Genomic DNA, 9838 nt, shown 5'->3' on the forward strand with positions numbered 1-9838 from the left:
TTTACAAGTTCCTAAAAAACTTGTTGGCGACTCTTTTGCTCTATCTTCTTCCCTTTTGGACGCCACCGTACTTTAGTGTATGATCACAGTGGGGTTCAAGCTAGTGGGATTAAAGCTTGAAATTATTCCCTACAGTTTTTTGGCGACTCCACTGGGGAGGATTTCTATTTTAATTCCTGAATTTGTTTCGGCAATGATTTAGAATGAGTGGATGAGACTCGAAAAGTTCTAAGTATTTCATGTGCGTAATTTTGATTAACATTATTGTCATATGCATAAAAAAGATCTCATTGGAAAGACCATCCGTAATGAGTTAAAAACATAGGATTTTACACGTAGGAAATTTGAGAAATATCTTTCACAACTAGGACTGAAATAACACCGCGCGAAACTGGAAAATTTTATCGAGCACAGAAAGCTACTGAGGCATGTGGGAAGTAGCGTCAGGGGCCAGAGCTTGGCGCCAGTATTTTCGTTGTAGCGCTAGACGCCAGTATTGGCGCCAGGCGCTACAGTTAAAAGCTGGTGCCAGTCTCTGATTGCTGGCGCCAATTTCCCCCAATACCGAGCCAGAAATATGCGTTCTAATTTTGACCGGTTTTTCGTATTGTCTGCTCGATCCTACTTCCTGATTAAATTTTTTCTCACTTTTCTGAAACCCATATGTGTTCTACATATGGACATAACCCTCTGGGAATTCATGCTCCATCTACCCGATTGAACGCTCCGTGCAACAAAGGGTACATCCGAGATTGTTGAATTCACCAAACCATGGAAGCGAGTTTTTTTCTAAAGCTCGCGGTGTCCCATCCACTCGCGCCAACCCTTCACGGTTAGGCTTCCGCGCGGTGCATCCGGACAATTAACCATGGACCCTCTTCGACTAAACCATATCCCGAACTTTAGAGAACTAGAGCCATGGTTAGGTTGCAAACGCATTGCATCATATTGTGCCTACTTGACTAATTGTGCATTATTTGTTGTGCATATATACTATGTTTCTCTTAACCGTTTGTAGACTTGTTCTTAAAACTAAATAAATAAATTAATGACTTAAAGAACTTTGCCCAATTAATTAATTAATTAATTTGAGTCAATAAAGTCTAATATTTAAATCGGAATTGACCTAGTACGACTTTAGGCATACCCCAGTTGATTAATAACACCGAAAACAGTCCCAGACCGAAGCTCCAATATTGGCGCCAAGGTCTGAGCTGTAGCGCCACACTATGGAATGTAGCGCCTGACGAAAGCTATGTTGTCTGGTGCCAAGCTCCACAGTGTGACGCCAGTCCTGTCGCTTGGCCGACAGTTCGGATTATTGGTCGAGTCATCACCTAGGGTCTAATTAACCAGTTTGCTAATTAATTCGGTTAATTTTCGCTGTCGATAACACCTTGTCGAGTCATTAATCGAGTCTTAGTCACATAGTCTAGCCACATGGTCGTGACACGAGTCTTAACGTACCGCCTACACTCACTAGTCTTAGCACACACTTCGTACATACTCTTTTCACACCATGACCATGTCTTAGGTTCATGCATGAGTCGGTCTTTTCCGTCATTTGAGTTGGGGGGTACATTCTATTCCTAATTCTTCATATCCCTCCATCTACATCATTTTCCTTCACATTCCATTCCAATCTTTCTTCACTTCCTCCATCCATTGCATGTTGAATAAAGTTTGAGTCAAATAATTAACAATAAGTATCCCCAAATTCCTTTTCCACAGTACTTGGTCAAGGAGAGAAGGGCGATTAATCAAGGACAACCTCTGTATTCAAATCTTGCTTTTTGATAAACCGATTCGTCAAAAGAGGAAGGCTAAGAAGATAATGGCAACACAAGAAGAAGTCAATGATCTTAAGAACCGACTGGCTACCGTGACTGAGACACTGAAGCTTCTCGCACTTAGGACCGATGATCCCGTGAAGCAACAACAGATGGACCTCATGCAAGAGAGTTTAAGCAAGTTGTCTAGCGACTACAAGTTTTAAGAGCTTACATCACAAGGGGTCTCGGTGGACAAAGATCTTCTTCCGCAGAAGTTCAACGCCAACGACATCCCAAAATTCAGAGCAACGGATAATCCTTACTTTCATCTAAGAGCTTTTGAAACCATAATGAGTATTAAGGGTATCGATAAGAAGGTTTTCCCTTCTCTGTTCTCACTAGCTCTTGAAACTGTTTGCCAACAATGGTACTTCTCCCTGGACAAGAAGAAAACCTCTACCTGGGAATCGATAGTAAACGCTTTCGCTGATAGATACAAGTGCAATATTCAAGTTGAAACCGATCATAGACAACTTGAGATGCTAAGACAAAACGAGAATGAAGGTTTTACTTCTTTCTTTAATAAGTGGAGGAAAACTTCCGCCAAGATGATTAAGGTCCCCACCGAAAAGGAGTCTGTGAGGATGTTTATCAAGAATCTCCAAGAAAAGTATTCAAAGCACTTAAAATATCAACACAACTTGAATACTTTCAAGGCCGTCTATGACATAGGTATTGAAATCGAAGATGACCTCGCGAAGCAAAAAGCTACTAACAATAGTAACCACAGTGGCTGGAAAGGAAAGAAGAGCGACAATTCTTCTTCTTCCGAAAACGCCCACTCTAGTAATACTGTTAGTACCTTTGACCATAATGATGTCTTAGCCGTGGACAATCAAGGATCTAAAAGGAAACCCAGGCGAGATTTTACACCCATTGGAATGACCTACGATGCTGCTTTCGATCGTCTCTATGATCGAGGATTAATCAAACCTATTGGCCGTACCAAGAATCCAACACCAGAAAATCGATCTTCGAGATGGAATCCAAGCTCCTATTGCGAGTACCATCGAGGAAACGGTCATACTACTGATGAATGCTACAGGTTTCAAAATCTCATTCAAGATCTCATAGAAGCAAACAAGATCCCATTGCCTCTAGCTAGCGAGAAGACTGGGTGATGATGAAGCGAACGACACAAGACAAGAGGCGAGCTTCAACGACAGTATTTCGTGACCTCTTTTTTCTATTTCTTTTTTATTTTACCCTCTCCCCAATAAGTCTAGCATAGGCACCTTTCTTTTCCTTTAGATTTATTTTGTAGGATCATTATTTATTTTTCTTTAATAAAATGAGCATTCATTTCCTTATATATGATCATCACATTGCATTGCATCAAAAAAAAAAAAAAAAAAAAAAAAAAAAAAAAAAAAAACCATGTCGGATTAAGAACAAGGTATACCAATGATTTGAGGCACCCCTTGTAGAGACATCATATCTCCTTTCACCTTTCAAATTTACAATCTTTTCTTCATAAACCACTTTGAGCTTCGTCTAATGATAGACCTTTATTTTTTCAACCTACATCTACCTAACCTTGGGATGGGATGGTGTGCAACTTATGCAATTCTAAAAAAAAAGCTTGAGTAATTCAAAAGATCAAAATAAAAATAAGCAAAAGCAAAAAAATAAATAAAAGTGTACAAAAGGGCAAGTGTTCCAATGTCTTTGATATGAAAATATCTTCGATAAGAACACGTCTCAGATTACGTCTCTTATCGAGTGCTCGGTACCGTGCCTGAGAAACATGAATGCCAAGTGAGTGATAGACCGCATGATCGGGATTGCCCACACTTATAAAAATAAAATAGATGCTAAAGCAAAGGATAAAAGAGAGCTAAAAAAAGAGTAGAAACTCAAGCATTCAAAAGCAAGGTTGCACACCTTGGGGGCTAATCTAGGGTCTTGAGCCTTTATCCCCTTCTTCTATAACCTTTAGCCTAACCACGTTACAACCCTTAAAAAGACCTTTTTGAGGTATACACACACTTGTGCGAGGTTTGGCTAGAGCTACGTTCGGCCTGATTCCTAACGGATACGTAGGCAACCTCACATCGAGGTGCGGCCGTAATAAACATGCATTCATATTCACATTCACATACTTACACCATGATCATATCAAGGGATCTCCAATGCTCATCCCTATTCATATAGAGCTAGACTTGGGGGCTTGATCCTTATATCATTAGCTTACCTAGCCTAAGAGTCACCATTGTTTGACTCTTCTGAAAATAATATTTTTCCACACACTTAGCCCTTACGGCCTAACTTTAGTGTCACTATCACACACATCACGGATACATGACCAAATATACTTTCCCTTAGGAACCCTTTGTCATGAAATCTTAACATAACGCTGAAGCATGCCTTGTCATGTCAAAATCGCTCATCAATCATCATTGCATAACGAAGTATGAAGTTCTTAGCCTCCGTGCCTAAGTTACCTAAATATTTTCATCAAAGATAGCCTAAGATGAATTAATACTTGCACAACATTTGATTTAAGCTCATTCAACATGCACCATCTTCAAAAAACTTCACTTCGATTCTTTTTCGTGTCTTTCTTTTTCGGAAGAAAGTCAGTACCCTCCACAAAAATGACGGAAAACTTTTGCCTTTTTGCATTTTTCGAGTCGCACGATCACATTACAATGCACACACGAGTCATGTACACATTGAGTCATGTCGTGTTATACATTGAGTCAACACTAAGTCTTAGGTCAACCCTAAAGAAAGAAAGGCAAAGTCCTATAGTCAAAAATATAAATGCAGGTGCATCCCAGCAAGCGAGGACATTCCCGGATTTTTTTCGGAAAAAACTGCGAATATGACACAGGAGATTCCTCTAAGATAAGAGGAGTTACATATATCAGTATATTAGAGATGAAGAGCTTTAATTTACAAAAGATTTGAGCGGATTTGGTTGAAAGGAAACGACCAATCTCAAAGATCGGAGCAAAACCAAGCAACAGCGGCAGCAAGAGCAGAATAGGGAAGACCCGACTCCAGCGCCAGACGACAAGGTTGTCGCCTGGCGATAAATTTCAGCGCCTGGCGCTAGATCCCAGCGTCTGGCGACAGAGCCAATTCTTGGCGCCAGCGATATTTCAACAGCGACAGAGCTCGAAGCCTCTCAGAATGGTTATTTCGACCTCGTACAACAAGTTTGGGTTCCTTTGTACGCTAGTTAGCCCCTATAAGCAAATTGGCATGGTTAGTAGTCGACTCGATTACAATCGTAGTAAGTGATTGACCTGACAAAAAAGTGTCTCACTTAGCTTAAGCGCCTAAGCATTGGCTCATTACAAACACCAAGGCATCGGTTCAAAATCAAGCACATTACTTATACGACAATTTTTCCAAGATTGGATTGTCATCTCCAACCGACAATATTTCCAAAATATGGATTGTCGCGCATCTTCTTCAAATGACAATTTTTCCAAGATTGGATTGTCATCCCTGGCAAAGTTTCCAAGCATGGATTGTCGTGCTCCTTCTTTGTTTGGCAAGTTTTCCGAGATCGGATTGTCATACACCCAGTTCCCTATGGCAAAATTTCCCAAAGGATTGTCGTAGGTCTCTACTCATCATAAATTTCGGCAAAAGTTCCTCAACGTGGATTGTCATTCATTTCAGCAAATGGCCAATTTTCCCGAAGTGGTTGTCGATCAACTCTTTTTTGGCAAATGTTCCAAGACACGGATTATCAATTGTGGCAATATTTTCCTAAAAGGATTGTCGCATAGCATTGACAAATTTCCAAGGTGGATTGCTTTCAAGATTTATATTCCAAGATGTGGATTGTCGATTGTAGCAAAATTCTTATGACAGATTGTTACGAAGCATTGGCAACTTTTCCCAAAATTGGATTTTGGCAAATTTTCCGAGATACGGATTGTCGCTTCATCGTAGCAACATTTCCAAGGATGGATTGTTACGTGGAATTGACAACTTTCCCTAAATCGGATTGTCATACATCATACAAGAATTGTGTTGGCAACTATTCCCAAAGAAAAGAGGATTGTCATCACCCAAAGCATCAACAGCAAAATTCAAGCAGCATTAAGGATCAACAAGCAGTGGTCTTTTCGAAGACTATCACGGCGGAATTGGAGGCAGTTACAGGCATAGCAGTCTTCAGGCGGTATTCTCTAGCTTGTAGAAGATCGTAAAAACAAACAATAGGATGGCGTTCCCTAGCTTGCGGAAGGTTATCACAACAACATAAATGCAACAACAACAAATCGGTTACGCCAGAGACGAGTGCTCGATGGTGCAAGATACGCGTTTCTTAACTCTCTTATCTGTTTAACTAATGCTAGTTTTTCAGGTATCGACATTACAAGAGTGATTTAGGATCGCATAATGTTCTAAATCATTCTCCGTCCCTATCGATACTTTGAATTTTGTTTTCGAAACTTGCGTTTCTCCAAACTTAGTCAAAGTGGGGGCTTCTGTAGACACCCATTTGTGTCTCCCCAAAACCAAACCCAGGGATGAATACCTTTCATGTCATTTGATTATCGAACAAAGCGAAAGTGTGAAAAGTCTAGTGATGAGGATGTTTTTATTAAAATATCCCTTCTTTCAATTTTTGAAAATATTTCTTTTCTGTGCTCTAACCCAAAGACGTATGCAACACTCTGTGGTCCTAGTTGAAGAGATAGCGATGATTGCCACCTCCAAAGACAGCGATTGGCCCCACCTGGCTTCCATTTTCGGTGGCTTCCACCTTAAAGTTTGGGTCAGGGTTAGTTTCATTCCCCCTCCCTTCCATTATCAATAGGAATTTAAGTTAGTTAAAGTTAGGGTTTCAAATCTCTCTCTCTCTAATCTTGTTGATGATTTCTTAATTTGATGTTGAATTTGCCTATTAACATGTTTAATTTCACTATTTTCATACTGAAATTTTCATAAATCTTAATTGCTCGAAGTATTTTGATGAATTTGGGATTTTTCTTTTTTCTTTTTTTGTAATTATTGCTGATTTGATTTACCTTGTAATTTGATCTTTGTTGACTAATCTAACCAATTTAAATTTAAATTTTTCTTTTCTGAATTTAATCCTCATAAGCCAGTTATAATCAGAGGAATGGTATTTGATATTCAAGCTACTGCATGTCGCTATTCTTGCTACTGGCAAAACCACCACTCCTAGGATTGCTAGTTTTTTTTTTTTTTTAATATTAAGCATAACCATGGAATCGGGTTAATTATATTTGTCTGAGTTAATTCACATTCTAGCTTCAATTTTGTAAGGCTTTGATGATGTTAGTTGAATTAAGTGATGGCTGAATATCCACATTGATTTATTGAATTTTTATTCTAGAAAATTGAGAAGAATTTCTGATATAATTTCATAAATTATGGACTTATGACTTTTTTGTTATCATTGAAAGATGTCAATTCTCTATCTGATATAAATGGAGTAATGAGATTTTTGCAAACAAGGTTTTTCCGTTAATCTTGGTGATTATATAGTGGATTATTTGTTGATTGGTATAGGACATTGATGAATGAAACTTAATGCAAGCAAATCCATATTAGTTAGTTACAAGAGTGGAGTAGGCAAGACAGAGGCTGCAAATATGATTATGCAATAGCTTATCTATTTGGTTGGTTCATCGTGCCCATACTTACAGTGGATTGTTGAGAAACAAGTTTTGGAGGTAAGAGTTCAAATGTAGATAATTGTTCTATCTTCATGCCATTAATGTGTAATCACCTCTCACAGTTGAATTCGTAAAAAAAACTTTTATGATCGAGGAAAGTAGAAAATAGCATTTAGTTTAACTAATTCAAACAAAGATGACTCCATACTTAAATTACCCCACTTCCCCTCCCTATGAATATAGAGAGAATCACTTGTTTGTTGTATATATGTTTATGACAGGTAAGTACTTCTAGAAATTGTGAATTTTATAGTCTAATTATAGTTCCATGCTTGTCCAGTTGTCTTGGTGTGAGGGATCTTTTACCTTATAACTCCAAATTCATTGTATAGTGGCTGCATACATACCCTGAATTATACTTATTCTTTATATAGCTCGTTTTCTTTCAAACCTAAAATGTCTTATATTTTGAGCTTTATGAATCATGCATTTCATTCTAGACTTTCCCATTGTCTGCTTTTTTCTTTTGGTCAAGGGTTTTGATGGACTATGGGCTAGTGAGAATGTTTGATACGGTGAGTAAAAGAAATTGATTATATTTTCCAAGCTTTAATTTTGTGAGTCTTAAGATGATTCTTTGGCTATTTTTTTGCAATTCACTCTTTTTTTTTTCTTCTAGATTTTGCTTGATTTTATATTTGGATTTAAAGTGTTAGATAAGTTTAGCTTCTACTTCAGTTAGAAAACTCAGTTTTAATACTCTGTTTATCTCTTTCTCCTAGCTACATTATCAATTACTTCTAGTCGAGCTCTCAGTTGTACAAGGACTAGCAAATTAGCACGATAGTCTAATTTACTGTAAAGTGGTACTTATAAGAGTTATGCAATGACTAAAGTTTGAATGAGTATTTAAGATATGCATTAATTTAGTGCTAGCAATGCATGTGATTTATCTTAATCTCACTATATTAGTGTGTCTTTCCTGTTCATCTTAGTCATAAGAGCCGCATTTTAGTTTTGTCCATATAATCATCATGTGTAGTAGTACTCTAGATAGTAGCTAAATCATATAGGATCACTGTGATGTTGCTAATTGTTAGAGTTATTGTGGACCCATGAGTCAATAGGTGTCACTATGTCAGTGATGCGTTAGACATTTATCTTGAACTCGTAGCCATCTATAATAAGTATGCCACTAATCATTAAAATCTTATCATGTTAAACACATAGACACTTTTATGACATGGTATAAAACAAAAGAGTGCATCTAAGCTAAAACCACGTAGACTGCAAAATATTTCAGCTCTTTTGTATAATGTTCACCTGAGCTGAGAGCCTGAGGGTATGCGAGCATGTGAAAAGAAATGAGCATCTCAATAATGTCGACTGAGCTAAGAGCCTGAGGGTCGATCCTGCTCAAAAGTACATTTCATTTACTACTAGACTATCAGTTTATACTTTTTAAAATTCTCATTATATTTACTGATTCTCATCCATGTATGAGCAGGGGAGTGAGATACCATGAGTTAGAGCATTGGAAGTTCAAAAACGATGGAAATAAATACTTTCGTTATGCTATAGGGCCCAAAAAAACATGCTTGCATGTATGTAGATGCCAATGTTACTGTTATTGCTGCTACTGGTACTGACGTCTAATGCTGTTATTGATGCTTGCTGCTACTGATGTTTGTTGCTACTACTACCTATTGGCCTCATACTGCTGACTAATGTTACTATAAGTTGCTGCTAGTTGTTGTTACTTCTAGCCTAGTACTACTCACTGCAATTACTACAAGTTGCTACTACTTCTAGCCTAGTACTACTCAGTGCAATTACTGCAAGTTATTGATGTTGCTGCTAGTATAGCCTGGTACTGTTGAATGCAGTTACTATTAGCTGTTGTTATCGGTTGCTACTCCTAGCTGCTACTACTGTTGTCCATTTGCTACCGCGCGACTTTTTTTAAATTATTTTGCTTAACATGTTTGTGAATTTGGTGGTCAAGCTAGAGACCAAGGTTCACTTTCTTTTTGTTTTGTTTATTAAATTGTTTAGGCAAACAACAAATTGGTGTTTATGGATTCTTTTTAAATAAGTTATGAAATTTTATCAATTCAAATTATTGTCTGCTGTATGTGTTAATTTCACATTCATATTTGTTGTACATGTTAATATTATTTTTATATTTAAGAAAAAGAAAAAATTTGCATATTAATAATAAATGTTACCTATTAATTAATAAGGTGTAACATTATTTTGTAAAAAGTGATACATAATATCAAATAAAGTGCCACAATATATAAAAAAAAAGAGTGAAAAATGTTACCTAATAATCAATAAGCTGTTACATTTGTTCGAAAAATGATACATAATGTCATATAAAGTGTTACTATA

General features: G+C 37.4%; 1 long non-coding RNA gene across 1 annotated transcript; it reads left to right on the forward strand.

The window, feature by feature from the left end:
• The first annotated feature begins 6449 nt into the window (after positions 1-6449).
• On the forward strand, positions 6450-9566 carry LOC145603145 (uncharacterized). The gene is made up of 2 exons (XR_014104722.1): positions 6450-6582; positions 8952-9566. It is a non-coding gene; the product is annotated as an uncharacterized LOC145603145 (long non-coding RNA).
• Positions 9567-9838: the final 272 nt, after the last annotated feature.

This window comes from Chenopodium album, chromosome 1 (assembly GCF_948465745.1).
Source record: "Chenopodium album chromosome 1, dcCheAlbu1.1, whole genome shotgun sequence".
NCBI classification, from domain to species: Eukaryota; Viridiplantae; Streptophyta; class Magnoliopsida; order Caryophyllales; family Amaranthaceae; genus Chenopodium; species Chenopodium album.